The 13,479-nt window shown below is 32.9% G+C and overlaps 1 long non-coding RNA gene across 1 annotated transcript in view; it reads left to right on the top strand.

Moving 5' to 3' along the window:
* The first annotated feature begins 4,862 nt into the window (after positions 1-4,862).
* The window catches only part of LOC108737059, a 30,842-nt gene continuing 22,225 nt past the window's right edge, over positions 4,863-13,479 (top strand). The window contains exon 1 of the long non-coding RNA XR_001937814.1: positions 4,863-5,085. This is a non-coding gene — a long non-coding RNA (uncharacterized LOC108737059). The remainder of the gene's footprint in view (positions 5,086-13,479) is intronic.

Raw genomic sequence — 13,479 nt, 5'->3', positions numbered from 1 at the left:
ATTAGATTACTGTTCGCAAATAATTAAGGATGAGGAATGTTCTAGTTTTGGGGAAATGTCTTAGAACTGACGAACTTATGATGATGATAAGTTTATTTTCATCCTGTTCTTAGCTATCGTCTTGGTGTTCTCGAGCCCTCCTCATATATCTATAATTCAAAGGTCAAATGTTACACTTATCGTCATCAGTACATAAAAAGCCTGTAACTTAACAAAATATGAAAGAGGAAATATATTTGATATTTAACATGTTTCTTCAATCATTGTTTAATAATTATCCTTAACTATAAATAACAGCAGTATTTTAAAAGTATTAATTGCCGGTAACAAGTTTCTGTATTTCTTTTTGCAGTGAAATTGAAAAGATCTTTGAGTAATTTCAATGTCAATTATAAGTGACGTAAAACTTCGCATGTTTCATTGAGGTACTGTTTAAAATGTAAATGAGCATATTTTATAAAAATAAATAAACGGCATTAACAATTGACGGATTTATACAAAGAAGATTAAAAAGTCAGTGTTATGAAATTATGATAATTAATTAATTATTACATATGAAAAAAAAAAATAGAATTGTAAAAACTAACAGGTAAATTGTTTCCATCTGAATAAATGCATCTCTAAAGCAAATGTTATTTTCCTACTATAAATCTAATAACAATTATTCCATTGTTTTCTTTGTTGTTGGTAACCACAACAAATAAAATAGAAAATTCTTTTATGTAGATATTTATTGAAATGTTAATCTTACATAACATTAATTAAATATTTAGCAATAAATAGGTATCTTTTCAAGGTATTAGAGTCTTGTGCTATAAAGAAAAACGGAAATCTTAGGTGAGACATCCGTCATCATTTTACATTTTACGCTTTACGAAATAATTGAGCTCAACTTTTGACAATGGGTGCAATTTGTACGCATGTGGAAGTGTTTGGTTGCGATTCCCAGCCGATTCAATGTGTTTTCTTTTTTTACTTTTCTTTTCCTTTTTTTTATACGTTTCATTCTCTTCCATCATATATGTATAACAATATTATAACCGTAAGTACGTTTCTCAATACATTCTAAAATTGCACTTGTGTAAAACGGTAAAAGCTACGTGAAATGCCGTAAACGCGATCATTTTAAAATTAGAAGGACTAGGGTTTTGTAAAATCCTGCGCGACATTATCAAGCTGTTTAAAAGATATTTGCGAAGTAAATTACCAAAAGAAAGGTTTTTATCTTGCAATCATAACCTCTAAAAATGAAAAAGCCAATAGTAAAACATTTAACAATTGGAAGAAAGTTGAAAGAAAAAAACGGACCAAAACAAAAGATATTTTATGCTTTCACGGCCGGCGATATCTGAATCATGCTCGGTATTCTTTTTTATCCCTGGATAAACGACTACATCGGTGTTCTCACTGAAAGGGAATCAATCCACCTCTATCAATTCCGAAATTAGAACATTGTTCAGGGAGATATAAAGTGATGATCACTACAAAAATAAAATGATTCCCAATAAAATTAAAATCAGTAAAGTTTTCAAAACTGCTGTACTTAATAAAGTAAATAACATCTCACAAGTTTTGTGATAGTTACAAAAAAACAACGTTTTACTTTCGACTTTGATCAATTACTCAATAGAAAAAGTTACTGCTGTTATTTATAGTTAAGTAACGGAGCGGATTCGAATTTTTTTGTTGTAAAGGGAAAAGGAAAAGTAAAAAACGTTAGACAGACAGTAGCTACCTAATGGTTTGTAAATAACGTAAAGGTACCAACATCAAACCACTGTTGTAGAGATAAAACGAGAAAGAAATGAACAACTTCAGTTGTCAAGTCTATAAAGCATGTACCACGGACGTAAGTTTGTATTAACCAGCAGTAGCTGCAGCCAACGTAGTATTTAATTACAATTCACTTTCCTTTCGATTGAATAAAGTAAGTAGTACCAGGTCTGTTCAAAAAGTAACGCGACTTTTGTGTTTTTTCACAAATTATTTATCTATTTGTGAATATCAATTTTGTCCTCTTCAAAGTAATCTCCAGATATTATACACTTGTGCCAACGTTTTTTTTTCCAATCTTCAATCATTTTTTGTAATCTTGTTAAGCTTCTCCTTCGATGCCGTCTTTATCTCCTCAATTGTAGCGTAACGTCGTCCTTTCATGGGTCTCTTCATTTTCGGGAACAAGAGAAGGTCACAGGGGGGCAGATCTGCGAAATACCTGTATGATTATAGGTCAAAAATTCGCGCACAAGCAACGATGTGTCAGCAGGGGCGTTATCATGGTGCCAAAACCAATTTTTGTTGTTCCACAAATCCGGGCGTTTCTGGCGGATTGATTCGCACAAATTGCACATAACTTGCAGGTAATATTCCTTAATGATTGTGGCAAGAACTCATGATGTACCACGCCCCTGTAATCGAAGAAAACTATAAGCAAAACCTTCACATTCGACCTAACTGGGCGCACTTTTTTCGGTCTTGGCTCGTGCTGCAGCTTCCATTGGGATGATAGAGCTTTGGTTTCCACGTCATAACCATAAACTCAGTTATGACCCTACAACTTGTAGGTAATATTCCTTATTAACTGTTCTACCCTGTGGCAGGAACTCATGATGCACCACGCCTCTGCAATCGAAGAAAACTGTAAGCAAAACCTTCACATTCGACCTAACTTGGTGCTCTTTTTTCGGGCATGACTCGTGCTGCAGCTTCCATTGGGATGATTGAGCTTTGGTTTCCACATCATAACCATAAACCGATGATTCATCACCAGTTATGACCCTCTGGAGCAAATTTGGATCGTCGCGGACAAAGTCCAACAGTTCCTTAGGAATGTTGGTCGAAATTGAGCAATTTTAGTACGAATTTCGCGGCGACCCATCTCATGCCCAAATCATTGGTAACAATCAAAGGACAGGAGCCAATCGATATGTTTCGGTCCTCAATAACTTCTCTAACGGCGATTCGACGATTGGCTAAAGCTATTTTCTTCACTTTATCAATGCTTTCGTTTGTTGTTGACGTGCTCGGGCACGCTCTTCGTCTTTCGCATCTTCTCGGCCCTCTGAGAACATTTTGTACCACCAATAAACGTTGCTTCTGTCCAAGGTAGCTTAACCATATCCCACAGTCAACATTTGGAATGTGTCCGCGCACTTAATTTTGTTTTCACACAAAATTTGATACAGATTCAATTCCATTTTTGGAATAGGCAAAAATCGAAAACGAACCAAAACATCTGCAAGCAACGCAGCTGTCAAAAATTAACTGAACTTGTCGGTATAAGTGAGTACCAATATAACGCCACAAAAAAATCGAAAACCGGAAATTCAAAATTTGCGATACGTTTTGAACAGATCTCGTATATGTTTGTAGTAATCGAGATAGAAACAAAGTATCTAGAGAGGAGTCTTGTAATGGAATCAGAGCATACAAGACCAGTTCATATATTAGAGAAAAAGGCGACATTTCCGGGTGAAGTAAACGGGAAGCAAGCACTTTTACTCCTTTACTCCTTCTTGTAATGTTCTTTTCACTAGTAGAATTCAAGTCGTGAAATTGAACACACTAGGAAATAACTGCAAAAGTATCTTAGGGCTTGGCATGGGGATAATATGTTAATTTCTACAATGTTACGTATATTCAAAATACACTTGAGAACGTTGGGATTGTTGACGACTATTTTTTAAGTAGATTATAATTTAAAGAGTTAACAAAAAATACTTACCCTTCTGTAAACCTAACACCACCAATTACAAAAGTGTTTATTGTAGATAGTCCCTTAAATAATTTACTTCATAATAATAATCTAAAACAGACTGGGGAAATCGGTCAGACGTTTATATAGGACAAACCGGACGTACTTTTAAAAAACGTGTTCGTGAACATAATTACACAATTAATAAAAAATGTTTACCCTTCTTGTAGGCAGTCCCTCAAATAATTTACTTCATACTTATAATAATATAAAAGAAACAAGGGAAATCGGTCAGGTGTTATATAGGACAGAGCGCACGTACCTTTAAAATCGTATTGGTGAACACTACATTTCAAGTCATTCAGCTGTTAAGTTACACATTTAATAAAGAATATTTACCCTTCTATTAAATGTAATACTATCAACTACAAAATATTTATTGTATATGGTCCATCAAATAATTCAAATCATAACAATAATCTAATACAAACAGGGGAAATCGGTCAGATTTACATAGGATAGGCTGGACGTATTTTTAAAATTATATAGTATTTACTAATGTTGGATTGTACTTATTGTTATAAGTTTTCAATTTCCTTTATTTTAAATTATTTTTCACTCTTTTTTATTTCATTAAAACAGAAAAGTATGTATAACTAAAGCATTATATGAATAAATAAAATCTTATTTACCTCATTATTATTTCTACCATTCTATTAATAGTAATGAAACAATAAGAGATTTTTGATTAAATAGAATGCAAAATTTTTAAAATAAATACAATTAATGCTTTGTGGATGTTCTAAGAAAAACTACTTCTTCTGTTTTCTTGACTATATTGTTTATTATTCGGTAAATCCATTTTTCTATAAAATCTTTTAGTATATTAGAATTTACATAAAATTTCAAACTACTTTTGTTTCCATCTAAAGTGTTTCCATAATAGGTACATTTTATTTTCTTTAAATCAAAAACATTTTTACCATTTCTATATCAAAAGAATTATCTGTTTACATATTTAGAGATGATAAATTCCTGCAATGTACTATCTGTTTGTCATACTTATCGGACTGAATCAAGGTTTGCTGATCTATATAAAAAACTCCTCTCGTTCGGCATAGCCGAAGGATAGCGATGTTTACCTTTGAGTGTATCTAGTAATAAAGGATAGAACGCGAACGTTAACGAATAAAACAAGGATGGTGGATAAAACACAAGAATGCTGGAATTTAGTTTGTTGGCAACAAGTGAATGTCAAACATGTTAGAACAAAATTGTGAGATATTGCTTTCGGTGATTATTATCGATAAGGTGCATTAGATTTTTGGGTATATACATAATAGTAAAGTGAAATTATTGTGTGAAAACAATGAAACAGTTTCTACTAAATGGTAAGTTTTGTTGAGGTACTTTTAAATACATTTTTTTTGTGAAGTACAATAAGATTAGAAGAACGAAAGAGAAAAATTGGTTTCGAATAAAGCATCTCACAACATTATCGATTTGATAAGTGATGAAAATATTACTTCATTTATTATCAATTCATCTTGACTGTGCTAACATACATATTTAAGCGCTTTTCTTCTGTTTTACTGAAATTAGCATTTATTACTGCGAATGCCTATTCGTTGTTATGTATTAGAAAGTCAATAGTGACAACGTAGCAATGATATTAATTAATAAATTTGAATAAAACTATCTTCAGAACTACTATAGATAAAACTAGTTGCGCAAAAATTGCACCCACAAAATTGTCGGTTATTATGTATCAGGTATGCAAGGTATTACACTCATGGACTTACTTGTTTTTATTAATATACTAAGCCGTAAAAATTAATTACCATTCGGGAACGTTCTCGAACCTTCTGGAAATTTCTAAAGGATACTCGAAACCTGTAGATAAAGGAGATACAGGAAAAATCAGTGACTTTCTGTAATTCTTATCAGACGTCGGAACTCAATTTACACCTTTACTCACTCTCCATATGAAGTTCTTTGGAGCGACAACCTTTTAACCCCCATATTTATGAAGTCAACCCATGCTGTTGAATACCGCATACTTTTTTCATGTACGGGGGATGGAAAGCTATCATACCATATAACCCCCATGAGGTCACGAGATTCGGTTGAGGAGCTTTAGTGGAACGTAGGAATAAATTACACTTACATTTATTATATACATTCTGGAACCTTCCAGAAGATTCTAAAAGGTTCTCAAACCCTGTTGATTTAGGGCATTCAAGAAAAGTCTGCCGCATTCTGTAACGTTCTGACCAGACGTCGGAACTGAAGTATGTAACACCTTTACTGACTCTCTATATGAAGTCCTTTGGGCCGATAGCTTTTTGACCCCATGTCTTTGAAGCTAATCTCTTCAGTTTTTTTACCAACGGGAAATGGAATTCTTTTGTGTAACTTTAGCGGCACGTACGGACAAACTAAACTTAGTTTTATTATATTCAAGTCGGATTGCTCTCGATTCGCTCAGGGAAAATTAATTATTATTCGGAAACGTTCTCGAAGCTTCTAGAAAATTCCAAATCATTCGCAAACCCTGTAGATGTATGGCATTTAGAAAAAATCCGTGGCATTCTGTAACGTTTTGACCGGATGTCGGAACTGAATGAACACATTCACTGACTCTGTTTATGGAGTCTTTTGGGGCGGTAGTCTTTTAACCCCCATATCTTTGAAACCAAACTATGCAGCTGAAAACCAAAACTTTGTAATATACCACATACATTTATTATATGTATATGTATAGTATGTTGATATTGATATATTGATAAACTTAAAAATATATTGCAGAGTGATTTGTAGTGAATTTTTCTTCACCTTTGGTGATAGGAAGATTATAAATTTTAAGAAGAATTTTTGCAAATGCAAACAGAGTTGCTTCATTGTTTTTAAAAAGCTTCTTTCGTAGAGCAATTCGTGTACTATTTATAAGGTATGTAAACATTACCGAGCAGTTTAGCATGGGAATCATTACCTCACACGAGCGACAAAACAGCTTGGAAAACAGCAAGAAATACCGATTTAACGGCACACCTTTGTGTGGCAATTAAATTTCCACGCTCGCGTCCTTGATGGTGCTAATAAACTTCTATTAAAACGGTCTCTATTAAACTTGTACTTATTTGTTTTATTACGAATTAGACTAGTCGTATGCTTACCGTAATCGTATTGGTCGACGATGAATAAAATCAATTAATTAATCATCTGCTAATATGAATAAAAAGTTTGTTCTTTTTCAACTAATTTCTTTCTAAATTAAGGATGAACCGCTGAATAGATAAGTAAAAACATTAGTTGTAATGTCTTTAGAGAATAGATAGAATAAATTAAAATACTCATTATCAATAACATTAAAAATTTTCTAATCTATTTACTTACCTAATAGCAATCAGGTAAGATAAGTAGTTTTTGCGCATGTCGCAGCTAGATATGTCTATTACCATACATCAAATTAAACATCTCGATATTCTACGTCTATTAAAAAAGACTGCGAGGCGATCGGCCACACGGCTCACGCGCGTATGATTGAAACGTGCAACATAAAAGTACTTGATGGCAGGTATTTTCCTAGAAATGTAAAGTAGAATGTAATGATAATCGTGATAGTGCCATTCTAAAGTAGCTCACAGAAAATGCTCTAATTAATAAGTGTAGTTTGTCAGATTCATCAATAACTTTTTTCTACGCCTTAAGTTTTGGTTTATGAATAAGTTCTATTTTGTTTCGGGGAAAATACTATGTACCGTACTGTTTCACAAGCGGGGTCAATACAATTATCATAGAACATGCAAAAAATTCTTACTGTCTGTTTTTAAGAGAAGCAATTGAGTAACAATTGCGTATTGTACAATACAATACAAACAGCTAAACAACTGCCTAAAAGCTATTCGGCCGATTTTTTTACTTATTTCGTAATAGAAAACAAAGAATCCATTTTAAGTTATCTCCGTACCGATTGCAATGGGAAATTCGAAAACAACATTAAAACCAACCAGTTCTTCTGTCAAATAAAACAAATACGCTTTTACTTTTAACTTGCATCCTTTTTTGATATGTCAAAAATTTTGTGAAAGTATTTTATTTTATATTATATTAAAATCAAACAGGTAGCAGCTTTCAAACAGTTTTTTTTTTGATTAGGATTGATATTTTGTAACATTTATGTAAATATTCCTGAATTAATTAAATTTAGAATTTTTGTTATCCAATGTCATTAAATAAGAATTCAGTATTTCGGAATGGTTTTTATTTCAATTTTCTCGTTCGAAAGAAATTAGATAGAAATTACCTAATCACAATCATTTCAAAACGCAATCCTAGATAGTTTTATGTTGTGTAATAATAAGTAGGCTCAACAAATAATGAATGTCAATACTAAATCTATTTAAGTAAATCATGAAAATCAACTTTGGACTAATTCAAATAGCAATGTGTATCAATAGAGTCCTGTAAATATTAGATAACATCATTACCTGACTTCTAATAATTGGGCTGTTCCCTTTTAAAGTGGGTACCTAAAATTTTTGTAGGCATACACTAATAGCGAGTTGAAAACCAAGCATAGGGATAGTCTATTTCTTATTACACGCAATCATCAAAAGAATTTCAAAAATACGAAATGGTACAAGAAAACTTNCTAATTTATTCATTTATATTTCAGATATTATCAAAGGGTTTACAAACAACATAATATGTATAAGTCAGTGTTTTTTATTTATCATAGTTTCATATTAGGCGACATACAGGTGAATATTTTACCCATTCTGTATACATATATGTATACAAAACGAGCGTAATTTTTTGTTATTTTTAAAAATTATCACCAGAGTACGAACTATCCGGAAATGAACTTGATGTTATAAATAGAATACACATACCTATAATTATATATTATTTTCAAGGAAGTGCTTCAGCCATGCTAAACGAAAGCACAAATATTTTTGTTTATGTAACGGATTTACTCGCAGCAAATTTTATGTGTTAAAATTAAGTCACTTAATTAACTACGTTTATTTAATTAATAATGGTTTGTTTTTCTGACAATGATTTTTGTAACTCATACAGTAATTGTACTTTTTTGTCTCCAAAATTTTTAATATTTTGCTTATTAGTACATTGCTATAGCCTTATGACGTCAGTATTCACTTAAACACTTCTCAGGAAAAGAAAAAATACGTTGAACGCGGTCACATGTAAAACTGTGCCCATTAGGTCAAAATCTCCACAACCAATGAAACTGATAGTAAAAACTTTAAACATTTTACTCCTTACATACATTTATTAAATGAAAACCAACACTTTATAGATAATTTAGAAATTTTACACAAACTAAGTCAATAAAATTAAATCTGCTAGAGTATTGAGTTATTCATAAATTCAATAAATGAAATTTAATTCTTAATGTTCAAATGGATAAACAATTCGTCAATTTTTAAATTTATTTCAAATGTTATATGTGTCGTAATAAGTATCTAGGGAAATTTATTAAACTGGAAATTCCAGCACCAAAACCATAAGACAGTCAAACCAGTAGGTACATATTCTCAAGTTTGGCATTCGATGGTCCATATCTTCGTAAAATTTTAACGAAATATTGGATTATTTCTCTCATATTGCGTACATTTTAATTTCGCATTTGCTTTCAGTTTCCCAGTAAAATAATTAGTCGTGTAAAGGTAGGCGCGCACAGGAGGTCAGCGGGCGGGCGAACCGCAGCGAAAATATCAAACACATATGCGTCAGTTGCGCCCTGCGATCAATGTTCTAGTTTGTCAACAGTTACGAGCACCAAGAATTTTAGCGAAGAGCTTATAATAAAACTCAAAAGTACTGAGGATTAAACGATGTTAAACGCAAGAATTATGGAAACGTTCACCGATAAGAAGAAATCTGAAAAACGCCAGTTTGTGTGCTGTTTTCTCACTTTCGGTTCGGTTCACTACTTAGAGGTTAGACCATTGCTTAGCATTCGGGAGGACGCCGGTTCGATTCCGGGTCCGTCTGCCTTGGTCCAAGTTTTTCTGTGGTTTCCTTGGATCACTTAGGCAGATGCTGGGGCAGTAATATTCCACAGATAATCTTTCATTCTCTTCTGTCTTCATTTCGTCCGTCTCATCTTTCTCACCCGAACCACCACCCATCCATTCCCACGATTCCTGAAAGCAGGCTGAAGAAGGCCTTCCGCCCTAGCTTCCGGCGTAGTCCGGAGGGACTGCCCGCCCACCAACATTACTGGTTGGTGGGAATGAAACACCCAAAAGTTTTTTTTTTCACTACTTCAGCACTGGAAATTTCTTCTTGACAAGTCGCCAATAACCATATTACATATATTTTGCTGTCAAATTAGTTTTATTTTCCGTACTTTCTGAAATTCCCCCTCTGCGTAGCACAATGTAAAGTTCTACAGTGAAATTAAAAAATTTTGCTGATCAATATGCGTTGTATGCTTTGACGACAAGTAAGTGTCTGTCCACTGCGCTCCTGTGTGGACTTATCTTAAAAGGGCATATTGAAATACATATAGATACGTAGTGTTTCGCAACCGTTGTCGTTCACATGCCAGTAATTAAATTGTCTGACACGCATGCTAAACAAATCGTGCGAAAAGTTTCTCGAAATGTGTCGTTTTCTTTATGAAAGGCAAAAACAAAGGTCGCCAGATACGATCGAATTGCGCTAACTAACGGTACTTAAAATGCATCTTAAGTTACTTTTTTTTCTTGTAATTACTTCAAGAGATAAAAATTATTAGTTTTAGGTATAATTACCACTTAAATTAATTTGGATTAGGTGCCTATCATTTATACATATGTATGGACATAACGATATATATAAAAAATGCATTGTTGATGCAGTGTAACTTTTTAAAAGGTATTCTAAAATGTCTTAAGCCGCGAAATACACGCTGTGGGACGCTGACTTCAGCATGTACATAAAAACGGTTAGACGATCAATGGCTTTAGTGACAAGTAGATATCAATAAGCAGGCGGAGTTTTGTTGGCCCACGAGATTCTAAACTACCTCTACTACCTGTGGTGTGTTGATGAGAACTAATAAGTTCAAAATCGCGATTGTAAATAGCATATAATACAAGACTTATTACTATATTATTACCTAGATGGTTAAAATTTTGTATTTTATAATGGAGTAGGTCAGTAGGTAATGAATTTTCTCACTCCTTAAAACATTCCTAAGTTTTTGTAAATTCTATTTTGGGAACACTTAAATAGGATTCATCTTATTTTACAAAGGGCTAATTCATTTTTTGTAGTTATTGCGAAAGGTTTAACGTTACATGTTAGTTGAGGACATCATAACATAATATAAGATAACTACAAATTGGCAGTCAACATGTGAATTTTATCATGCTTATTGTGTCTTGGTTCTATGCCAATTCCCAATTTATATTAGCATTTAACATTTATAAAAGCTATTATAAAAAAGTAAGCTTTTTAATTTTGGGATTTCTAACAATTTCTAAAGTGTTTTGTCCACTTTTCACTAAATTGTTAGAAAATAATAACTGAAATGAGAACCAAAAAATGCGATACAATGTTTATATGCTAATATTCTAATTATTATTGAATTAAGGAATAAGTGCATGACAGTTAGACGATCTTTGGGAAAAAATGTTGAAAATATGCTAGGGTTAAATTTTTAAACGTACTAAAACCAAAGAAACATGCAGACAAATGTAATCGCATTTTAATCAAGGATAACTGTTATTAACGTGGTGTTAACGATAAAATCTGTAGAGCATAAGGCAACTATACATAACGAATCTAATTGAATAAATAATAGCGTTCTTAATTTGTCAACTATATGTATCTGTTACGTAAGCTTCTATCTCTAACCAGGAAGAATTCATAATATCAATTGTTTGATGACCTTTTACCCATACACATTACACTGAATGCATTTGAAATAACGTTAATAAGGATTTGCTAATTAGGAAAGTGAAGATTGATGTACTTATTTAAAACTTCAAGGAGCTACATTGTACGTAAACCTCAAAAAAAATTTACGGCTGAGGTGTAAATTCTATGTCGAACATTTTCTAAGTGAAAATGTGCTTCCAGTTATTTCAGGGCTTGAAAGCATTGCAATTCAAGCCCTTTGGTGAAAAATAGGTGTAGCTTGGTGAAGAAATTACTTTATAAAAGTGTTTTGCTTTCAGCTTATTTAAAGTGCTTGAAGTGCTTTTAAAGTGCTTGGAGATTTGGATTTAATTGCTTTTGAAGGAATTGGTCATTGGATGTCCTTGAATTTTAAACTATAACTGGGGTTTTAAGTAAGGGTTTTGGGTTTAGGACATGCATCGCTTTTTAGGGCTTTGGCCAACTCTGTCGTTAAATGAATACTGAAATTTTTAAAAATTGTTTAATATAAAAGTAACATTACAAGGCATGAAAACATTTTTTTAGTCTAGACATTTATAGTACATCGTAAGCTTCAAAAATTTTTGCTTAGTTACAGAATTTGTTCTCTTTGTTTTGGCTGCACTTACAAATTTTCCTAACTTTTGCTAACTACGTGCAATAATCGAATCCATTCGAAATCGATCTGTAGACTTCTTTTTAAAAATTACTCAGTGAGACAAATTGATAAAGACTAAAGGCCGTCGTCGGTTGGAGTTGCCACCTAACGTTTCGCTCTAACGAGTGGCAAACTTCTTCAGAGGTTCTTCCATCTTTGATGCTGGATGTGGACTATAACCGATGAAGGCCCTTAGGCCCGAATCAAGACAGCATTTCAGCGAAGTTGACACAGTTACTCGTAAATTGTGAAGTTATGTCGTAATAAAGAAATACCTATTTGAAAATCTTTGCTGATGTAGAATTGGACAGTAACCTTGGTAATTTTGTTCCGGGTTTGTAGGCCGTGGTCGAAAAGGCCGATTTGTTATCTGACGTTTCGTCTGCGGCTGCAATTAATATCTTCAGAGGTGTATAAACTGGCGTAGTTTTCTGTCACGTAGTTCTCTTCTCAACTAAAACGTCAGGCAACAAATTAGTCTTTAGACCACGACCTACAAAGCCTGCGGGTTTAGTTTGACAAGTCCAATCGTTATTTGGAAAAGACCTTGTCGAAATATAGATGGCGTTCTCTACGCTATCTGTATTTATTCATCGAACGCTATTTTGGCAAAGATAGGTTGGTTTGTGTCCTGCCGGACCTTTTGTCTACGTCATGCTATTGAAAACCAAAGGGCAGTTTCAATAGAATGCTTATTTGCTTGCTGGCCACCAAGAACATTTAATTTTCCTCTTTTTAATACTGCAATACTTTAAAATATACCTACATTGTTGAATAATTGTAACAAAGTGGGTGTATCTTCCCATGTGGTAGCTAAAATATCGTTTTACAGGTAGTACTTAACCATTCATTGTTTTATTTTGCTATGATCTACCCAAACATAAACACAATTAATCAACAACACAAGAAACAGTCTGTCCATAACCTGAACTGCTGTACTTGATATAAGATTTCATTTACTGTGAAGTACTTCATTTATCTTACAGTTAACTTTCATCACTCAAATGTAACGTCGAAATAGAAACGTTTCCGTCATTTGTACACTATCTAACAAGTTTATTGTTACAAAAGAGATCCTTAACTCTTAAGGTGTTATCATATCTTGTATCCATGTAATTTTCGTATTTGAAAAGATGATAAACGCGAACAATTTTTGCTGATAATAGAACGAATAGAAAAGGTCATAATGATCAAATAGAGATCAAAACTTACTTTATTTACATTACTAATT

This window comes from Agrilus planipennis, unplaced genomic scaffold (assembly GCF_000699045.2).
Source record: "Agrilus planipennis isolate EAB-ADULT unplaced genomic scaffold, Apla_2.0 scaffold112, whole genome shotgun sequence".
Lineage (NCBI taxonomy): Eukaryota > Metazoa > Arthropoda > Insecta > Coleoptera > Buprestidae > Agrilus > Agrilus planipennis.
The sequence above is the reverse complement of the archived record's forward strand: the minus strand, read 5'-3'. Positions and strand labels throughout refer to the sequence as shown.